Below are 19,185 nucleotides of genomic sequence, written 5' to 3' on the forward strand. Positions count from 1 at the left end.
TTCATGTAAGTTAATACAAAATATAGAAATAGGAGAATCTTGTGGGGCGCAGCTGGTGAGGGACCAGAGATAGACATAGGAACCTACTGGTCATAGTTTAAACCCAAATACCAATTTTGAGCATCAGATCCCATGGCAGCTTAATTTTGAGCTAGATAATTAGTTAAATTTTAATATACTTTTGGATAATTTAAGTTGTTAGATATTGCAACTTATAACACTTTTTTGGCATAAATAGTCAATTATATTATTAAAATAGTTTAAGTTTTAATAATTGTGATTTATAATAGTTTTTCTTTTATTTTAATTTAAGTGACATTGAGATAATTTCGAAAGTCAATCATATACAACAATTGAAGTATCGAAGCAGACATGTCTTAAATGACTCATAGTAACTAATTAGAAGTGATATAGCAAAATTGCTATAAGAAATAATTGTGAAAAAATTTAAGGGGTTCTCATATAAGATGTCAAACTAATTTAAAACAACAAAAACTAACTTATGTCTATTTCTTGTTTCTAATACGTAAGACCCAAAAAAATATCATGATGTAGTGAATCAAACAGGTACTGTATCATTTTAATATTATTTGCTGATTTGATAATTGGTATTGATTTTACACCAAATTTGCAGTTCAAATTTTTAAACAAATAGATTGCCTTCAATTCTTATCCCCTCTTCTTTCTTTGCAGTTACAGTTTTCGTATGCGAACTCTCTATTTGTGCTACTATATAGTCTTCCATTTAGTAGCTAATGTTTTCATTGTGAATTCAAATTTGTATAGCTATTGTATATTTATGATTCTATACTTGCTTTCATATTACAAAATATGTTAAATATGTCAGCTTATATTAACCACTGTTAGAAAATCAATATTACAATGTCAAATAGAAATAAACAAGCACATCCAAGCTTTGAAAAAGCACATAAGGATAACAAAATATAGACGCTGTGAATTATATAAAATAATACAATCTAATAGAAAAGAAGTTTTGCTAGCTAAAGCACGAACAAGTAAAGCTCAATGTAGCTACCGACGATTTGGTGCTACCTCTATTACCTTAATTGAGAAACAACCTCAATTAGAGCAAGGATCAACATCAAATAATACTAAACAGTATAATGATAACTCAACTATGACATAAACATCCACAAATTATGTCATGTTAAAATCTGTTCCGAAATGTAATTTTTGCCAATAAAGAAAATTTGAATATGAACCACCGGTTTTCTGTTGTGGTAAGGGTGCTATCAGGCTAATTTCTCATCGAATTTTCATCGAATTGATGAATCTTTATTTAGAGAATACTGAATAATCAAAACACTTTTGAACTTATGTAAGAACATATAATAACATATTTGCTTTTACATATCTTGGAGTGGCTTACGATAAGGAATTATGACAAAGAAATAAATGTATTTATACATTTTGAGTTCAAGGAAATATGTATCATTTCATAAACGACTTGATAACAAGTGATGAAAAAGGGAAAAATATGCAATTATATTATTTCGATAGTGAGAATGAGTTGAGAAATCGAATGGCATGTTAAGACAAGTTAAATGAATATATCATTAAAAGGTTAATGAAAATATTAAAAATTAATCCATACTCAATATTTTTAAAATCTTAAATATCCACAACTCTCTAATTTTTATATTGCATTTAAATCTGATGTTGGTTTAAATCAATGAACATACAATTTACCAACTACGTCATAGGTTGCAGGAATATGGGTAGACCAAGATGCCAACAATTATATTTCTTCACCTCATATCCGAATATATACAAAAGTGATAAGATTCAATTGGTAAATTATTACTATGGTTGCTATGACCCATTGCAATATCCATAGTTGTTTTCTTACGGTCAAAATGGTTGGCATTGCGGCATTGAAAAAATTAAACCTACAACCAGTTCTACTACAACACAAATATATTGTGTGGCAGCCTTCTTCTTCTTGGAGGTCGCACTGCTTATTCTCGATTCAAATTGCCTATAACAAATGATGCAAATTTTATTTGTAATATTAGCAAACAAAGTCCATTGGCATCTTTAATTCGTGATGCAAAATTAATAGTATGGGATGAAGTCTCAATGGAAAAAAAAAGAAATTATAGAGGCCTTGGATTTACTTCTTAAAGATCTTATGGAAAGAAACATTCTCTTTGGTGGAAAATTTGTTTTTAGTGGTGATTTTAGACAAACCCTACCTGTTGTTCATAGTGGCAAAACAGAAGATTTTATTTGCAAAAGTTTACTATGTTCTAAAATTTGGAATCAACTCCAAAAACTATAATTATCTAAAGATATGCGAGCAAGAACTAGTCCTTCTTTTTGCAATTACTTAATGAGGATAGGTAATGGAAATGAAAAATGAAATGCTCAAAGAAAAATTGAAATATCAAAATCTTTAATCATTCGTTTCACTACTGAAAAAGATTCATTGAACTTGCTATTTAAAGTTACTTATCCCAATTTATATACATCTCAGTCAAATATTTATTTTACTACTTCTCGAGCTATTTTAACAACAAAAATGATTTTGTAAATGAAATAAATGAAATGCTAATTACCCAATTCCCATCCAATGCAAAAGTTTATGTCGCTACTAATGAAACTCTTGAACCAAAAGACCAAAGTGAATATGAAGATTTTATGCATACTTTAAATCCTACTGAATTACCTCCTTACAAGCTATGTTTAATAAAAAAATTACCCCATTATCTTGCTTAACAATTTAAATCCTTCAGAGGGTTTATGTAATGAAACCCGACTAACAAGTTATGATTTCAAAGCTCATGTTATCAGTGCTACAATATCCATTGGTGACTTTAAAAATACTCATATATTCATTCCATGTATACTATTATTAACCTCAGCGGATGAAAAAATCCCCATAATTTAAAAAAATACAATTTCTCGTGCGATTATGTTTTGCCATGACAATTAACAAAGCTCAAGGACAAACATTAATTTTTATTGGTATTTATTTAAGATAACCAGTGTTTTCTTATGGTCAACTATATGTTGCTTTGTCGAGAGCTAAGAATTCAAACAATGTTAAAATACTAATAAGACCTCCTACTGCTGATAATCATGATGATTATTACACGCCTAATATAGTGTATGATGAAATTATTGCAAAAGCTTTTTCCTAACTAACAATTTCAGCGTTAAGGGTAAACCCTCTTCCACTTTAATTGCTGTTGAATCTAATTATCATTTCAAATTATATCATTACAACTAGATCTTCGGGTACTGAATACCCCCAGGACTTTATAGCATTGAAAGTAAAATAAGACATGATCTTAATAGTATAAAAAAAGTAGCTTGTTAACAATGCTTTTATTTAGACATTTTATCAAACACTTGAGAGGCATGAACTTATTCACATACTATTATGTCATGATTTTACCCTTCAACTTACATGAACATTTTATTAAACACTTAGGGAACATAATTCATGCACCTAATAATAATCAATATGCAAGAATCATGATCACAATCCTAACTCACAAATTCAAAGGGGCTTTTAACATAAGTCCATATAATACTACACACAAGTTAGTTACTTCAGATAAAACTTGTCATAAATCATGGATTAGAAACCCAAATAACATCATAATTATGAATACAATCAAATTCAACATGAAATTCATGAAAGAAATCAACTTGTAGTTTTAAAAAAGGTTCATGAACTCCAAGAGTGAAAGGAAACCCTTAGATGAACACCTAACATACCTTGGTAATCAAATTTGTGAAGATTGATGGTGTTTTCTTGAAGCTTGGACTTGAAATTAAATGCCCTAGGGTTTGTTCTTGAGAGAAATTTGAGACAAATAGAGAGAAAGTGAGTGGTTTTGCTCTTAAGATAGGTTAATCTCATATTTTAGAACTGGATAAAAGTGAAAAATAACCCAAATACCCCTCTGGATGCAGACTTTTAATAACTGAAAAACGTGCCCAGAGAAGCACAGACTGATGCGCCGTATCAATAGGGTCGATGCAATAACAGATGCGACGCGTCAATATAGCATTCGCTCACTAGAATCTGCACTGAATGGTGAGGAAAATATCCATCGATGTGATACATCTAGATTGCATCGACTCCTTCTAATGAGGTTTGAAAAATCCAAAACTCGCCCGAGAACACCCATTGACATCCCTGATCATGAATCAACTTAAAAATCGACATTTTAAGGCCATAAGGATCGTAAATAAAATCATGGAAATACTGAGGTCCTAAAATGTGACTAAGTGTCATTACTTAGCTGAAATTTTCTGAGTCTGAGACTTCTTTTCATGCTCTAAAGCATTGAGTTAAGCTAGGATTTTGCGGGGTCTTACAGCAATCCCAAATAAAATATAAAGAAAGAAGAATTTTTATTGATACATATATGGGTACAAATCTATTCCTTCCTTGATTCTTTCTATTAATTTTATCCTCTTTTTGATTTTCTCTGTAATTTGTGGATTGTTAGTAGCGTATTTCTCAAACTTAGGATAATCTTTTTATAAGTATCTCATGATTTTGTGGGATATTGAAGTTGTCTCTTGAATGAAATATTTTCCCTTTTATATAGGGGTAATTTAGAGTATAGAGTAGAGTAGCCACCAAACTAGGTTTAGGATCTAGTAGCCTCCAAGAACTCTAGCAGAAATTGAATTCTTCTTGTTGAGCCTACAAAATTTAAGTGTCTACAGGCCTATATTTGGGTCTTTTGATTAAAAAAAACTAGTTGGGACTCAGTATAATCTAGTTGGCTACGACGTCAATGCACAAGCCCAATGTTGATCCTTGAAAATTTTTATGTTATGTATAATTCTATTATTTAATTAAAATGTTCATTTGTTTGTGTAATGCCCTGATTATCTAAACTGGAATGCTACATAGTGCTCATGACCTCGAAGCACCACAAGCTAACCCATGACTGATATTTGTACCTGTACACTGCATAATATATAAATATAAATGCAAAAACATGAACTGAAGGCCATAAGGTTCAATACTGAACATAATCTGAGTAATAGAAATGTCTAAATAAAGAGGTATCACAGTACCAAAATAGAACTGAAATACTGAAGTCTGAATCTAGTCTGTAATCTAGTCTGCATCTAGTCTGAAAGCCTCTACTATCTGAATAATCTGAATAAGGAAATGATGGGACATGTCCCTAACTAACTCCGACTAATGAACTAATCAATGAGAATATAGAGAAATAGTCATGTCCTTGAAGAATGAGGACTCACTTCTAACTCTGACTGCTGAAATCTACAATGCTACTACTACTATGGAACTCGTTCCTCTGAACCAATGGCATAAAATAAAACACAATAGCGCAAATACGTTAGTACGTCTGAATGTACTGAGTATACGAGTAAGGTAGGATAAATGCAAAGGGTTTATATGCATGAACAATGATGACTGATATGAACGCGAGAATACATACATACATAAGTAACTATAACTGAACTCGTGGTGATACTGACTATTGAGTCTGAATGCTGACAACATGAGTTTACTAATACTGAGATACTAAATAGATGAACGACTATTTTTAATACTTTGAATTATAAAGAACATGTCTGATTGACTATATCTATCAGTCCTGAAACTGAATACTGATAACGTAAGCTATAACGACTGATCTAACTGATATAACTGTGATAATTGGCTGAATTAATGTAACAGATACTAAGCGACTATATTTGATAGTCCAAATCTTCTAATAATGATTAAGAATGACTAAGATTGAGATCAGTCCTAACTAACGGGTGATCTCTAGAACTGATATTAAGAATACTCAACTAAATCTAAGACTGAGATCAAGCCTATCTCATGGATGACCTCTGTAAGTACTAATATTGAATAACTTTATGTTAGACCAAGCCTATCTAGTGAATGGTCTATGAATCTGTGGAACTATCTGAGTTCTTTACTGAGATTAATGACTGTATCTGACAGTTTTGATTTCAGAGTTCTACTATGAAGACTGATACTAAAATTGTAACTATGGTAGTTCTTACTCAACCGACATGCCCCGAGTCTGAACTAGTGAGGTCCACCCTGTACCCCAGCTGAAAGGGTGTCAATACCGTGCCATGAGTAAATACCTCTATGGTCAAGCCTATATGATGGGTAACCCTCGTAGGAAATCAAGCCTAAGGTAGTATAATAGTCAACCCTCTCTGACGGATGACAAGCCTTTTTCTGGCAGGTGACTCCTACATCCTGTGCTAGCTACGCAGTTCTAGAGTTCAGGGATTACTCCTAATGACTCTGCCTCTCTGATGGGGATCCGCCATCCCTGCACTCAATCAGTGCTAGCTTTTCCTCCCAACTGAAAGACTCTAAACTGATTCTTAGAACTTGTACTTGATCTGAACAAAAGCTGTTACTGAGTTTCTTACTTGACTGAGATGACTGAGTTCACTTGGTTCCATTATCTAATGGAATACTACTGAATCTATTATCTGACTGAATAATACTAAGTTCTAAATTGATTTCTTGAATGCTACTGAGATCAGAGTTGAGTACTGAACCGAAGCTGGAATGATATTGATACTTAGAGTACTGAGATTTCTTAAGTTCTATAACTGTCTGAGAATTTTGAATTCTGTAACTGACTAAGTTCTACTGATCATAGAACGACTGAGATTATCTTGATACTGACTTAGCTCTAGGCACACAGTTATATTTTTCAGGTACAAGTACCCCCAAGACTTGATGGAAGTAAACTGACACACATGATACTTCTTGATTATAGGAATAACATCCGTAATTCATAATACCGTAAGTAGTGGATTTCATACTACGCATGGTTCTCAACACCTTATACATGAAAGGGAATACATATAACCTGGGTATACTTGCATACCTCAATATCATGTATATTCCATATCACAACAATAACTCATAACAACAACACATATCAATAACAAGGAATTCATGTGGAAACATAAGGAATAGAACATGGACTTGTCATTTAAGTTCGATTTATCTATAATACATGATTTCTAGTCTCTTAGGTATTTTATAAAAAACCTTGAATGCACACCTTGTGGCATAGGCATATTCATCACATTAATAATTCAAACTACCCAAAATTCATATATTTCAATTTACATGTCATCCTAATTTCATAAAATCACAAAAAGATTCAAACTTAGGAGTTACATAATAATCAATCACACAAACATAATCAACCAACAACATAACTTCATGATTCATAGTTTAAAAGAGGGTTCTTGAACACCACGGATGAAAGGAATCCGTGGATGAAAACTATGCATACCTTAGATTGAAGATCCATGAAAACTAGCGGTGAAATCAGCTTGAATCTTAAGAGAGATTTGAAGTTTATTTAAGGCTCTTGATTTTTTTTTTCTTGACTAGGGTTTAAAATCTTTGGGAGAGAATGTTCTTGTTCTTGAGGAGATGATCTTGAGAGGAAACTCAAATCTTGTAGTTGAGAGTGTATGAGAGAATTTTTTTGAGATGTTTAACTGAAGAAAATAAGAGAAAGTTACGTCCCTTGAGGGTTTTAAGTCATGGGAGGTGAAGAAATATAACAAAATACCCTTATGAAACCACTTCCTAATTGCTGAATTTATCAGCTAATGACCAAGGCTGAAATATCATCAGATTTGTGATAAGTCATCACAAATGTCATCAGTTGGGGCTCGTTTCTGCCTAAGGCTGACGACATTCATGATAAGCCGTCAGACTTATGATAAGTTATCACAAAATGTCATCACTGGGGGTTGGTTTCTTCCTAAGGATGACAACATTCATGATAAGCCGTCAGACTTGTGATAAGTTATCACAAAATGTCGTCACTCGGTTTTCCAGGCTGACACGCTGGAGTAAAATGGGCATAACTTTTTACTCCAATATTGGATTTGGATGAAATTGGTATCATTGGAAAGATAATTCAAATAGATTTCATTTGAAATATAGTAGGTTGTATAATTAAATATATACAAGGAGTTATGGTTGATTGAAGTTGACCCAAGTTTTGATGCTTACTAAAACTTGAACGATAGGAAAGTTTTCAACTTGTCCTTGAGTTAGGGGACCTCTATGATATAAATTAATGCTCAAATAGATTTCTACACTATATAATTGATTAACACACTAAAGTTACATAGGATTCAAGGATTTTGGAACATCTACATATATGAATGATGGATTTTCATTCTAGTTCAAAATGTGGGGCGTTACATTATATCCCCCTTGGAATCATTCGTCTCCAAATGAAACTTGATAGACTAAGAATATTGATAGACTGAACTTACTTAAAGGACATGAATTTTTGAAACATGACTATATGGATAGAATTACTGACATGCTAAAAATTCATACTGAACATGAATGACTATTTGACAGAATTATTATACTGAGCATGCATACTTGATGCACGAGATAAATGACTGAGTAGTTCTCATGAATACATAATTGGATACACTGATAAGCTGAGCTTCTACTACAGAGCATACATATCTAATGCATGAATACTTGACTGAATTGACTCTTAAATGCTTGAATGAATATGTACTAATAACTGATACTAGCTTTGTGAGAAATATTTGGACATGCAATTGAATGGGTTTAAAGACATAAAAGTATGGAGAAATTATGTGGTATCTCCCCCTTGGGACTCGAAATTATGTGGTATCTCCCCCTTGGGACTCTATGTCCCTCTAAGAATGCTCACTTTACTGATACACTGGGTGATGCATAGGGCATCTATGAACTGGATCAAGACTGAACCTCGAGAGTCTGAAACTAATACATATAATAAAGATAAAAGATTCATATATACCTAAATATATGTTCAGAAAACTTTCTAGATCATGACGAGTCTGAAGTGAATAGAGTTAGTTCTGACGCTGATCGCTATTGGTACTAGGAGTGGTGCCCTACTGACGTGAATCTCTACCTTTCTGAGCTAACAGTTTACACTCATTGGCTCTGCATCCACCTAGATAGTTTTTTCCACACTCTCCACAAAGCGGATAAGTGCGCTCACTTTTAACACTGCTCTGGGCTTTAGAGCCTGGCATCCCATCATGACTGATATCTCTAAAATTTGGTGTAGGCATACTAGCTGAGGATGAAGCTGGTATTGAATTCTTCTAAATATGGTAAGAATGATTACCACCCTGTGACCCAACTTAAGAAAAGTTATAACTACCTATTTTGATTCTCTTATTAGATCTCTCCCTCTCCTTAGATTTATCTGCATCTATCTGCTGGGCATGCATCATTAACCTAGAAATATCCATGTCTCTATTGAGCATAGAGGTTCTACACTCCTTCAATACCAACCCGGACACACCAGTCACAAATTTACTGATACTCACTCTAGGGTCATCTATCAAGTCAGGAGCATACTTAGCTAACTAGTTGAACTTAAGAAAATACTCCTTCACTATCATGGAGCCTTGTATCAGGTTCATAAACTTTTCTACCTTAGCTTCTCTCATCTCTAGCAGGAAAAAATTATCTAAGAAGATATCCTAAAATATCTTCCAAGTCATAGGAGGTGCATCTTCCCTTCTACTCTTCTTCCACAACACTACCCAATCATGAGAAATATCTTTCAACCTATAGGACATTAATTCCACACTCTCCTCCTCTAACACATGGATAATCTAGGTGATCTTTTTTTCCTCTTTAAGATAAAGATGTGGGTCCTCACCTGCTACTAACCCAAAGAATTTTGGCGGCTTAATTCTCATAAAATTTCTGATCCTAGCAGCGGATGAATCTCCATCTTGCTGAGGTGGAGATGCAGCCTGACGGTTGTCCTGAACACTAGTGGTCACATCTTGGGCTAGCGCCTGAAAAGCTACCCAAAACTCTGCATGTGTCATATTCTCATTCAGAGGATCTACGGGTTGAGGTGGCTGATTGTCATTTCTACGGGCATTATCTCTGCGGGGAGGCATGTTCTACAAATGGAAGAGGAATAAGGATTAGACTGAGAGTTCAACTAAGCTTTTTGCTCACTGGCATGACATGAATACTAAAAGAAGGGAAACTATTCCTAAAAAAGCTTATAGCCTCCTATACATAAATGTGGCACGCAACACACCCATGTATAAGACTCTACTAGATGCGGCTTTCATACTTCCTAGGACTCTATTAAACCTTAGGCTCTGATACCAAGTTTGTAACACCTCGATTATCTGAACCAAAATACTACATGGTGTTCATAACCCAGAAGGTCCATAAGCTAACTCATGACTGATATCTGTACTTGTACACTACATAATATATAAATATAAATACGAAAACATGAACTGAAGGCCATAAGGTTCAATACTGAACATAATATGAGTAATAAAAATGTCTGAATAAAGAGGTATCACAATACCAAAATAGAACTGAAATACTGAAGTCTGAATCTAGTCTGTAATCTAGTCTACATCTAGTCTGAAAGCCATTATTGTCTGAATAATCTAAATAAGGAGATGATGGGATATATCCAAAACTAAATCCGACTAATGAACTAATCAATGAGAATATAGATAAATAATCATGTCCTCAAAGGATGAGGACTCACTTCTAACTCTGACTGCTGAAATTTGTAATGTTACTGCTGCTCTGGAACTTATACCACTGAACCTAAAGCATAAAATAAAATACCATAGCATAAATGCATCAATACGTCTAAATATACTGAGTATACGAATGAGGTAGGATAAATACAAAGGGTTTATATGCATGAACAATGCTGACTGATATGAACGTGAAAATACATACATGCATAAGTAACTATAATAGAACTCGTGGTGATATGGACTATTGAGTTTGAATGCTGACAACATGAGTTTACAGATACTAAGATACTGAATAAATGAATGACTATTTCTAACAGTTTGAATTATGAAGAACTAGTCTGATTGACTATATTTGACAGTCCTGAAACTGAATACTGATAATGTAAGCTATGATGATTGATCTAACTGATATAACTGTGATAATTGGCCTAACTAATGTAGCTGATACTGAGCGACTGTATCTGACAGTCTAAATCTTCTAATAATAATTAAGAGTGACTAAGCTGGAGATCAGGCCTAACTAACGGGTGATCTCTAAAACTAATATTGAGAATACTCAACTGAATCTGAGACTGAGATCAAGCCTATCTGATGGGTGACCTCTATAAGTACTGATACTGAATAACTTTGTGTTAGACCATACCTATCTAGCAGGTGATCTATGAATCTGTGGAACTATCTGAGTTCCTTACTAAGTTTAATAACTGTATCTGATAGTCTTGATTTATGAGTTCTACTTCGAAGATTGATACTAAAACTGCAACTGTAGGAGTACTCACTTAAATGACATATCCCGAGTTGAAACTAATGGGGTCCAATCTATACCTCAGATGAAGGGTGTCAATACCGTACCATGGGTAAAGTTCTCTCTGGTCAAGCCTATCTGACGGGTAACCCTCATTGGAAGTCAATCCTAAGGCAGTATAATAGTTAAGCCTCTCTGACGGGTGACAAGATTTTTTCTGACGAGTGACTCCTACATCCTGTGTTGGCTATGCAGTTCTGGAGTACGGGGATTGCTCCTAATGACTTTGCCTCTCTGACAGGGAGCCGCCATCCCTGCACTCAATCAGTGCTAGATCCTACTCCCAATTGAAAGGTATGTGGGCTTTTTCAACAAGAACTCTCATTTGTTCTTGTGCCCAAAAGTAATTTTCTTTACAAAGGCATAATTTTTATTTGATTTTTTTACGAATTTGAAGCATGAACTCATATCTTATGATGATTATTATGAAATCTTGATGTTTATGATTTTGAAAGATGAATTTACATGTATGGAGATATAAAGCATGAATCTTGAATGATATTTATCATGATTTTGATATTTGGGTCGTGAATCCCCATTGGAAATTGTGTTTTTTGAGAAAGTGTATGTTATAAGCACGTTGATGTTGAATATTTGAGATATTTTGAATGATTTGACCTTTTGGTTTTAATGGAGTTGTTTTGAACTCGAGTGTGAATGAAATCCACAACGTGTTTGATTTTGATAGATAGGAAGCATGATGGCTCCCAATGTATATTTATATATTACTGAAATTGTTTTATTATGGATTGTCTTTGAAATGATCTGAGCTAAGTCCGGGAGAAATCTTTAGCACTGAGTGGGAGGTATAAAGCGACCTTACTTCCCTAGAACTACATGCCCCCGTAGGAGTGAGCCTGAGGTTGATTTATATAGTGATCACTAGTTTGTGTGGATTTGATATCGATAGTCCTACTCCAATGGCAAGGATAGGACGGCTCTCCCCAACGTGGGTTGTATGTTGGACTCCATGTTGGTCACATGGTTTATGTCGGTTATAGGATCTCCCAGTATGTGTGTGTGTTTCCTTGTGGTGAATGGTGAAGTGATTTGAAAGTGGAATTGTGAAAGTTATTCTTTCGAAAGATTTAAATGATATTTACATTATGAGAATCGGTATTCTTGATGAACTGAAAGTGATTGAAAAATTATATGATGACTCATATGTGTTATTGTACTTATTTCATCCTCTCATGATTATGATGATTTTCTTCGGGCTATGTGAGTCTTTCATACATCCTGCATATTTCTTATAAATATTTATGAAGATGATGTTTATACAACTGCATACACCCCCATATACTCGGTCCCTTTCCATGGTACTGACCCACATCTTCGGATGTGGGCTACATTTTCTTAGAATGTAGGTTCAGGTGCTCATTTCTAGGTTCGACAGTGATTCTTTGGGCACGCTATTCTACATCCTTTGTTATGGTGAGTCCTCATGTTCCGAGGACGTGATGTCTGATATTGGTTTCATGGAATTGTTTACATTTGATAACTGAGTATGAGTCAGTTGGGGCATGTCTCAATGGCTCGCTGGTCTTATTGATTTTCTTAGAGGCTTGTCAGACCAGTATAGATGTTGGGAGTTGACTAATAAGTCGTCTTTTGTTATCTTTCTGAAATTTTTTTATTCTTGGATAATGATTACTCAGTTGATATTTGAGGGTTATTTATGAAAAGTCCGTTGATTTGTGTTGAACTGAATGAAAATGGATCAAAGGGTTAGCTTGGGGCTACTCGTAGCCTAAAGCACCGTATGACGCTCGGGGACCTATTTTTCGGGGCATTACACCTTACCAGGTACAAGCCCAAATTTTATTAAATCATGTTACTATTATAGATTATTATCTATGGTTTACACAACCGATAGAGAAGAGTTAGCAGGAATCCCAGAAATTCACAAAGAATTTATGACTTATAAGAGAATTACCAACGGACAATTATTCTATGTTCGATTTTATTCTGCACCAGCAGAAATATTATTTGACGAAATTAAACAGACTATTAATATGGTCAAAATAGGTATGACCAGAGATTATATTATTCTGGAAGAAATATGTGAACAGACCGAGATACCAAAAACGCAGATACCAGCATTTTACCGCAACAAAAGAGCTATTGGAATAAGCAATATATTATCAGAGTTACTTAATAATTATTTAAATAAAAAACCAGTTTGAATATATAATTTAAGGAACCAAGCATTGATTTATTCAACTTGCAAAGAAGTTGGAGACCATGACATGGAAGAACTTAGAAAATGGGGATTAACACTCCTCAAACCAGAAGAACAACCATTAACAAGATCTATCAGTAAGGGAATTATTTCAGAAGAAGCTATGGATCAATTTTGTGAAAAAGTTGGCCAAAAATACAAAGACCACATATGCAGTAGATGTAGTAGCAAGCACAACTTTATTCCAGATGTGATGCTACACTGATAAGAAGATAGAGAACCAACGGATACAAAAAAAAGATATAACTACGGAGCGAAATAATGGAGAAGATGAGCTATTAAATTGTGAAAGTGACATGTAGATAACTTTCACAATTTCCTTTACATAAATTATAAAAATTTGTATAGAAAAAGTCTTAGGTATTAACAATTTTTTGTCTTTTAGTAAGTTAAGATAAATACTTTTTTGTTAAATAGCTATAGCCTATAGCCTAGCCTTTTTGACATTTTTGTTAAAGTTTTTTAGTCTTTAAAATAGATACGTGCATGTAAAGTTTGTTTACAACTTCAGCCTTTAAATAAACGAGCATTTGCTCAGATGAAGGGTAAGCCTTCATGCGTTGAAGCAAAAACTCTCTCTCTTGTCTACAACAAATATTTTGCTTATTTATTTAAAAAACAAGTATATTTCAATGGAAAAATCTATGGAGGAACAAAACTTAGGATTATCAAACTTACCAGAACAGGTATATTTATTCACTATTATGAATAGCTAAATTCATAATTCCTAACAATCATGATATAATAAGATAAGTTTATGTTAGTTACTTTATAGTAGAATTATTCGAAGAATAGCATGTTAAGAAGTTTATTAGCAAAGTGGAAACGGAGAAAAATCCCTAAGAACTATGTCATCCTAAAGGTGAAACCAATAAGGTAAGAAGCCGTGGTGGGGAGTAGCCAGAGTTGAGGCGCTGTTTAAGGGAAAAGTATTTGGATTACCATGCTAATAGTGACCGACAAACATGTTATTTAAGAATGATCTAGTATATACTAATCTAATATGTTCATATTTTATTATGTGTATGATTGAAGGGAATATTTTGAAAATCGCAATTTTATGAAAAATGAATAATTATTTATTTGACGAAATGATAGATAAATTTAAAATACTTATTTTGTATCCACTTAAGGATATAAAAGTACTAGATATAAGAAAAATCATATTAGAAAAAACATTTCGTAAATATTATATGACTAGAATAAATTACATACCATGCCTACCTAACTACTCTTACAAATACTTACCATGATAAATTACATATATCTAGAATTTTTGGATAAAGATATGAGAAACATACAGTTAATAGAAAAATAGATGAAAGTAAATTTAGACAAATGCATAGAAACTAAAGATATAAATTATATAGAATTTCTTAATGAAAATCTGCAAGAACTACTTAGACTAAAACAAACAACTGAAAAATATTATGAAAAAGCATTTAATCAAGCTTAAATGACAGATGATATTAAAATACTTGTTTTATATATACTTAGAGATATAGAAATTATAGACATAAAGAAAATAATATGGGAAAAATTACAAGATTATGAAGAGGAAGAATTATTAAACAGTATAGAAAACTTACTCATATATTATGAACACCAATACTATTTAGATTTAGATGAATATTATACAGACTAAAAATGTTAGAATATATTAGGAAAATTAGAGAAAACCAAGAGGACCTACATAAAGAAATTAATTATAGAAAAAAAATTAAAGAAATAATGGAAAATCTAATAGAAAAATTAAAATGGATAGACGAAACCTTGAAAAATTTAGAAAAAAACAAAGATAAAGTTTAGATAGTTTAAAGAATTCATTAAGAAGAGAACAAGAAAAAATAGTTAGTAGTATTAATAACCTCAAAAAAAGATATTAAATATAGTACAGGTAGAATAAATTATTATACATTTACTTTAGAAGAATAAAATGATAAACTACAAATATCTAAAATACTGGGAACAAGAAATGAAAGAAATAAGATTAACAGAAAACCTTATAAAAATGAATTTAATTGAATATTTTAAAACAAAAGATATAGAATATTTAGAATATCTTAAAAATAATATAGAAGACTTACAAAAACTAAGAGAAAAAGCTAAAGAATACTATAGCAAAGCATTTAATCAACTACCATTTAATCACCCCTAAAAATATGAATATCAGTAAAATTGAATATATTAATAAAATATATGAAAATAAAAAATACAAGAACGAAGAAAAACAGTTAATGAATATTACTACAAAGTATTTAACAATTACATAAATTAATGGATACATCTTACGAAAAGAATAAATCATTAAAAGAAATCGAAACCCAACTATATGGTTTATACCAAGAATACAAAAGATTACATAGTACTAATGAGAATCCTAGAACACTAGATAATTTAATTACGATAATATCTAATTTAGAATATGAATTAATAAAACATCTCAAGTCAAGAAGATAAAAATGAAAAATATTTCAATCGATAATATTGACAAAATACATTATATAAAAATAAATACTTATTACCCAATAACTATTTATTTCCTAGTAAAGTTACCGCGCCTAATCCGCAACCCCCTACAAATAACCGTGCCTAATCCGCAACCCCCTACATCTCAAATGCAAACATATTCAATATAGCACTCCAAGACACAATATTTCTCATAGGTATTTCGTCAAACACTTGGTAAGCATCGACAATTCCTCCAAAACTACTATAAAAAGTGATGAAAGAACTAACAACATACATATTTGATAAAAACCCATTAATAATAACCAAACAATGTACTTGAATCCCTACAGTAAAATTCCTTGTCGACGCACATAACTCATAGCATTTGATACTAAACTCACACCAATTTTTGACCCTTCTTTATGAAACTTAAATAACAATGAGATTGAATCACCTTCTGTCGAACACGAAAAAGATGTTTTTTTATCAAATGGGTTTTTGCAATTATGTTCATTACCTTCCACTGAGCATAAAAAAGACTATTTTTCCTCAAATGGATGTTTGCAATTTTGCTCAGAAGATGTTTGAAGAAAGTCCTCAATGAGTTGAAAATAATTTTTTTGGTCACATTTGTCATCTTTGGAGCTAAGATATCAAGAAACATTTGTCCCTTTAATAGCCCTTTTGTCTTGATAAAAAAAATAGTAGAATATTGAGATGAAAATTAAGAAAAACGTATTAAGAGAAAAGCTAACCTATAATTGCAGATTTAAATGAGAAATATAAAAACAATTAAGATAATAGATAGAAATTCAAGAAAACATGGAAAGAAAAATATACCTAGTGACACCCATATAAAAAGATTAAGAGAAGTGTGCCACAAAAACATTAACAAATGGAATTGTTGATTTAGGATTTTTTTTTTCATGCCTACTTCAATCAATTGAGTTTTTTTTGCAATTTTTTAACACTTATTTATTAGAAAAGATAATATTTTCAGATGAATAAAATGGAGAAATGAAAATTTAGGAGATGAACTTACACAAAAGGATTGATTCTCAAGCTAATTGGACAACAATTTGAATGGAGCAACTCGAGAAAATGAAAAGCAAGAGATAGACTAGATGGATGACTGTCAAACTATGTTGGGGCTGCAGTAAAGAAGAGAAAGTTGTGATTGTGAGAGGAAAGAAGGAGAAAGGAAGGATCTAGAATGGAAATGAAAAAGGTTGTGGTTTGCTAAAAAAAATTATCTTACCATTTTTCCCTTGAATATTGAACATATAACTAGAAATAAAGTATGTTATTAGTTCTGCAGTAGATGGAACCAACTTAAATTTTGTTGCGCTCCTTGATAAGGATTGGAATTCTCTTGGACACCATCATTAACCTGCTTTTTGTGACTTGTTCTTTTACAAAAGACCACACAAATATTTGTCTTTTTTTCTTTTTTTTTTCATTTCAATTTGATCTTACTAAAATTTATAAAGTAAAAATTTTGAATTCATTAAGCACGCACAGACATAAACTGATGTTTTCTCTATATCCTTCCACTTGGAGAAAACACAAAGTCGGCTAATAAAAAGTGTCCACGTTTATATGTCTCATTCACAAACAACTTGACTTTTATAGTCATAAAAATTCTTTGGCCAACTGGCTTCTGTAGTGACTCTCCTTCGCAAGGGTGTTCATGGTTGATTTTTCACTAAAAAGAATTAAATTAATTATTATTATTTGTTCATATTTAAAGTAAACTAAGTCCATTAAACGAAATTTTCATCAATTTGATATTGTTGATTTTTTTCGTTAATGATCATTTTTCTTCTATTCTTTTAAAATACATGATGATAGGAAAAATTTTATTGTTTGGGAGGCTCCGCCGAAAATTCTGCGAGGATCCTTTCATATTTCACCAAGTAGGAATAGTGGATTACACCGTCATAAAAAAGAGTCAAAGTCTTAGATGTCTTATTTTCTCTCTCTATTTCTTTCCTTTTCTTACTTTTTTTTGTATAGATGCTTTGCAATATATTCATATTTTGGTTTAAATAAATATTTGATTTATTTACTCTAACAAATTTGTTTCTTCTTTATTTTAATGTTTTCATTGATCAAAAGTCCTCGTTAGCAAACACACCCTATGTGATAAAATAGTATTTATGTGTAATAAACTTTAAAGTTAGATAACCTTTATATAAAAAGAAAATAAAAATTATTTTTTATAAACTCAATTAACCCAAGTTGAATAACTACTGATAAAATTTATCTTAAAAATTTTATTTTTACTATCTAGCTTTCAATTCTAAGTAGGTGTTTGGCCATGGAAAATAAAAATTATATTCACTTTATTTAAAAAAATTTAACATCAAAAATAGAGTTGAGTTGCATTTGGTCATCGTATTTTGGATTTGATATTTAGAATTCAAATATGTCTTTAAAAGTATAAAAAATAAAAATAAATTTAAAAATAGAATTCTATGAAACTGAGGTTATTTTATGAAAATACGAAAATTATTTAAAATAAAATAGAGAAAAAAGTGCAAAAAGTGAAAATAAAAAATAGTGAAAACATCTTTCGAGATGTTTTTCAAATTCCTAAATACAATTTCAAGTTGTATTTGGTTTATTTTATTGTTAGAAAAACAATTACTTCAAATAAAGTAAAAATGTATTCTGAAATATAGTGAATACTATCTATGACCAAACGAGTCCTTTATTACAAAAAGTATGGCCAACATAAATCCAAATTTAATTTTAAAATTTATAAATAAAATAATTTTCTTGTTTTAGGACCAAATGTCCATTACTAATTTTTAGTGTCCTTTCATCTTGTATTTGTGTTAATTTTAATTTGTGCAATGAAATGACATGAGTAAATTTAAATTTTAAATAGTTAAAATATTCTATGATACCGTGGAAGTGAATTGGAAGAAGTGGGGGTGGAGGGGTGAGAAAAGAAAAGGAGGTTATAATGAAATGGGACCCACAATATATCTGTTAATAATTAAAAATATTCGCACACAACTCTGATATGATAGTCCTCACCCACCATAAAATTTTTTGGAAAATAGACTCTCAAATATATATATATATATATATATATATATATATA

General features: G+C 31.8%; 1 long non-coding RNA gene across 1 annotated transcript; it reads right to left on the minus strand.

Annotated features, from left to right (window-relative positions):
• Positions 1-10,500: 10,500 nt before the first annotated feature.
• On the minus strand, positions 10,501-17,529 carry LOC107869741. Its single transcript, XR_001673932.1, has 3 exons — positions 17,332-17,529; positions 17,116-17,224; positions 10,501-10,639 (listed from the first exon to the last, which is right to left on the minus strand). It is a non-coding gene; the product is annotated as an uncharacterized LOC107869741 (long non-coding RNA).
• Between the last annotated feature and the right edge of the window lie 1,656 nt (positions 17,530-19,185).

The sequence above is a fragment of the Capsicum annuum genome, chromosome 4 (genome assembly GCF_002878395.1).
Source record: "Capsicum annuum cultivar UCD-10X-F1 chromosome 4, UCD10Xv1.1, whole genome shotgun sequence".
In the NCBI taxonomy this organism is placed as follows: Eukaryota; Viridiplantae; Streptophyta; class Magnoliopsida; order Solanales; family Solanaceae; genus Capsicum; species Capsicum annuum.